We start from the raw sequence: 5,212 nt of genomic DNA on the forward strand, positions 1-5,212 counted from the left end.
TGTGTGTACAGGGGGAGGAACTTGTGGTGCTTGCATGCTGTTCACTAAAAGAGACAAAGCCAGGGGGGCGGGGGTTAATGTACAAGGCTCTGCCTCTTGCTTCTTCGAAGGTAATTCCACATGCATATGTTGTGCATAGTTTGTGTGGATTAAAAGTGTGCATCTGTGCCAATGAAAATAAAACAGTGTATACAATTAATTTGTGCATCACCCACATTGGTTTGCATGTATGTGCATGCACTCACCTCCATCACTATGTGTGTGCACAACCTGGAAACGGTTCGCAAACAAAGTCAAATCCCAGGGTGCATTGCTGGAGTGTGTTCAGCCCTGGAGAGGCTTCTGGTTGGAGCAACAGAAACGGGAGAGACGGAGAAAATCTGCTTTTGACCGACTAATTACACACAGACGCTCTGCACGATGTGCACCAGCAAAACTTGAACAAACATGCCCCTCTGTTTGTCTGCACAGGACAAGTGTCCTTCCTTACATCACACACTTGTGTCAACCTATTTATTCGGAAGAAAAGGCAATAAGCTTGTGATTGGGGTCAAAATAAACATCATGGTGCTATTCTTGTGATATGCACCTTTACCTGCTTATATAGTGAGGTTCAAAAAGTTCCAGTATTTTTAATAGATTTAGCATAACAATTTGAGCTAAAGAAAAGTGCAAAACCTGATGATTCTTGTTATCCCTAAATGACTTTTCCTATATATTGGAGTAAGTTTAAGTTTGCTTATGTGATGATTGACATACAGTAGAAAAATCTATATTATGATCAGCGTTGGGTAGTGATGATTACATAATTAGATTACAAAAATCAAGCACTTGGGTTACACTTTACATTTTAGAATGTGTATGTGGAGTGGTGGTGGCGTAGTGGCCTAACGCATATAACTGGAGAGCAGAAGGTCACTGGTTCGATCCCCACAGCCACCACCATTGTGTCCTTGAGCAAAAGTGTCTGCCAAATGCATAAATGTAAATGTATTTAAAGGGACAGTTCACCCAAAAATGAAAATTCAGTCATTGTTTACTCACCACTGTGTTGTTATAACCCTATATGACTTTCTTTCTTGTTCTGAACACAAAGGGAACAAGATGTGCTTTGTGATGTCATACAATGGCAGTTTATGGTGACCACCTCTTCAAGGTTCAAAACAATACAAAAAATAAGGCTGGGCATAGAAATGCATCAATTGTTCAACTACAAACTCTTCAGACATGTTTAGTAATTTCTGATCTGTTTGGTGAGCAGTTGTGTTCTGCCGTCACTATCGCCGTGGAGGACCTGCTTTTAGGTAAACAACAAGTTTTCGCATGAACGCCCGAATGTGGCGAGGGGCTGCGTGAACTGTTGCGCTCGTGCCCTATCATGAACACACACAGGAGATCAATGTCAGTGAATATTTAAACTAAATAGCACATTCGATTTCCGTTTGTTTCTCATCAAATCTTATCCTATACTTTAATAACAATCACGAGTCTCATGAATAATTAATTAGACTTCTGAATGGTTCTTTTGAAGCTTGAAGAGGTGTCACCATAAACTGCCATTGTATGACATCACCGAGCACAACATTTATTTACAATTTCTCCCTTTGTGTTCAGAGAAAGAAAGAAAGTCATGAAGAGTAAATAAGCACAACTATCCCTTTAATCATCTACATTTTTAGCAGATGCTTTTCTCCAAAGAATCATACAGTGCATTCAATGTATACGTTTGATCAGTTTCTGTGTTGCCCAGGAAAGGAACCCTTAAAGCAGCGTTTCTCAACGGGCGGTACCGCCCCCTAGGGGGCGTTTGGACAGTGTTGGGGGGCGGTGTGAACGAGGCAGCAGAGAGGGGGGCGCTCAGGCACAAATGGGGGGCGTTACTCAGAGGTACTCAACAGGCGGCCTGCGCAAAAATCTTTTCAGCTCTTCTCCTTAGCCTATGTCTTCCTCTTGCTCGGAATACATAATTAGGAATACATAATTAGGCGCAGTTTACGCTTCCCCTCCCATCTATTTATGTGACACTCCCACTTTCCCCTTGTCCATCCCATGAATGCATACGCATGACACGAAAAGCGCATTTTGCCATTTTCAATTGCGACAGGCAATCTGCGCTTTCATCTCGGTGCGTCCCGTTCGTACATACCTCGCCATGGTTTTATGCGCACTTTGCGAAACAAATACGCCTGAAGTGGGCGCAAAAGCGTTAGTACATCTGGCCCTGAGAATTTTAATTGTAATGTGATGATCGGGTGCGGATATCTAATCGGAGAAAATCATTGGTGATGGTGAGTTTGTTTTTAACAGCTGATTCGGGTGACGTCAGAGCTGACCCGCGCATCTCTACTCTGCAATGTGTAATTTGCCGATGGGAATAATAAAGTCATAATAATATAAATATTGATTTTATATTATTTGTCTTTTTGCAGTTATTCACCTAGTATATTAATATTAACTTAAGTTCTCTCCCTCGTGTCCCCGCAAAATCAGGTCTGCTGACCTGCAACAGAGCAATAGCCAGGTGGTCACCCTACGTTACTCACTGTTATTCATCACAACGTTTAAGCCTCTGACAACTCATACAATGTTCATTTGAATGTAAAATAAAATTATGTCTGTGCAAATTAATGAATTCATATTTAAATGTTGCTAATAACCCACTCGCCTAGTTACCGGCAAATGATCTCCATAGCAACGCCTAAAAACAAATGCCGCAGCTGTCAGAGTGGTAGAAATGACCGTTTGTAGGCTATTCAAATTTGAAGCCTATATATTGCCTAATTGAGTGCGCGAACGACCGCTGCTTTTTCATTGGCCATTTAGGTTAGTTACGTTATTGTTCACGTGATTGGTTCATCTTAAAAAAAAATTTTGTGTGAGCCTGAATTTGTTTGAATTTCTAAATACATTTGAAATACCTTTCAAACAATCCATGTGTTTTTGCATTTTTTTCCAAACACAATATTACTCAACTTTTACATGTAGTTTAAATACAATAAGAAACTTCTGTTTCAGTTTTTTTTTTTTTTTTTACCAAAAACTCAGGCGTTAATAGGATCATGAAGAGGTCAGGGGGGCGTTAATAGGATCATGAAGAGGTCAGGGGGGCGTTTGTTCAAAAAAGGCTGAGAACCACTGCCTTAAAGCAATCAGATTACAGTTTCTTTTATGGATTACATTCTTCGATTACATTACTAATCAGCGGTTATAATTACAGTAGTGCGTCCCAAAGGCAATCTTTGCCTTAAAACATTACATTAATTGAAAAAGACTCTACATACAATCTTAAGAATCTTTATGTACTTGTACATATACATGCAATACTTTTGATCAGTGTTTCATCCGATCCTACAGCCACCGGTTCTTAACTAAGCACCGTTTGTTAAAAAAGCATGTTGTAAATAAACACTTTAGAGGTGCCAGTCCAGGGGCGTAGCACCAAATTTTGGGCCCTGGGTACAAACCATCTTACTGGGCCCCCGTACCAAATATATATGTATAGAAAACTGACTTCTAAGGGGCCCCCCCTGCCTCGGGCCCTGGGTACTCGGTACCCTTTACCCCCCCAGTCCGACGCCCCTGTGCCAGTCACATACAACTTTGTTTTTTGCACCATGTTGCATGGCAGGAAAGCACCTGTCAAAGGTTAAGGCCACACCCTCTCATGAATAATTAAGAGGAGGTAGAAATCGTAAAACATGCGCGTGATTATTGATGTCAAACCCTGATAAAATGAACTTTCTAAGCACTCTTTGATGTTATGTTGTGTGAGGTTTAATGACAGGAGTGTTCATTTGTGAATGAAAAATCATACAAAACTTATTCGTCATGCCGTTTGCACCATAATGGGCATTTGCACATTTGCTATTTGCTCCTGTAGTTCCAGCAGAGGCTTATTGTATTTCATTGTGCTTGTATTTAATGTATCTAATGTAATATAAAATGTGAATGCGTGTGTGCGTGTGTGTGCGTGCGGGTTTGCGTGTGTTGTAGGAGGGTGCTAATGGAGGCAAACAGGGTTACGGGTACAAGGGCGACACAAATAGGTGTTTATGCTGCAGGATGTTGTGTTGTCATCAGGTCTGTCAGGTATTCAAATCCCCTTGACGTCTGTGTGCGTCTCTTCTCAACTAATCAGTATGAGTTAACAGACTTATGTAAGTGCATCAGTTGTTCTTACACTGCCACCATCTGGCAAACCTCCAAAAAGAACAGGATGAATGAGTTGAACTGTGCACTCAGTGGTTACACTGTTAATGGTGTAGCTCACCCAAAACATGTCATCATGTACTCACCTTCATGTTGGCCCAAATCTGTATCACTTTGTTTCTTCTGTTGAACACAAAAGGAGATGTTTGGCAGAATGTTAGCCTCAGTCACCATTTACTTACATAGAATGAAAAAAAAAGAGGCTCAGATTCTGCCAAAGTCATACGGGTTTGTATGGAGACCCAAAGAGGACAGGGCTGGCTTAGTAATAGGTTTGCATTCCCTCACAATAAATTTAACATGGTTTTACTAAAATAACCATATTTTAACCATAATATTCATAGTAAAACCATAATACTAATACACACAATCAAAAACTATGGCAATAAAAATCATAATTTTTTGGTTATTTTGATTTAACTACAAAAGCCATGGTATCAAAATAGCTATAGTAACCACACGAATAACCAAGGTAACTATACGCTTTATTAGAAAGTTACATTTGTTAACATTAAATGCATTAGATCCATAGTTAAAAATGGTATTTGCATATGAAGTGACACTAGGGGGCGATCTTGAGAGCCCGACACACCTTCAGATCTTTGCGAAAAGGCCAATGAGAATTGCATGCCAGTTGAATTTGCATGCCACTCCCCCCGACATACGGGTATAAAAGGGGAGGACGGCAAGGAATTCATTCCGATTAATTTTTTCGGAGACGAGCGGTCGCACAACAGCTTGCTCATTGCCACATTCTCTCTATCGGCGTTGCTGTTGGATTTACGGCGCTTTCCTTCTTCCGAAGGAGCGCCTCTTCAGCCATCCCCCTTCCCTGCCCCATTACCTACGGGTACGGCGCCGATGTAGCTGGCTTCACTGGGTATGGTCCCGACGGGTAATCCGACGGGTAATCTTCTTCCCGGAAGTGCACGACGAGCTGACGTGGTCGTGGAGGGCACCTTTTGTTGCCCGGACCCGATCCTTCAGCTCGTCCGCCCTCACT

Source organism: Xyrauchen texanus, chromosome 21 (genome assembly GCF_025860055.1).
Source record: "Xyrauchen texanus isolate HMW12.3.18 chromosome 21, RBS_HiC_50CHRs, whole genome shotgun sequence".
In the NCBI taxonomy this organism is placed as follows: Eukaryota; Metazoa; Chordata; class Actinopteri; order Cypriniformes; family Catostomidae; genus Xyrauchen; species Xyrauchen texanus.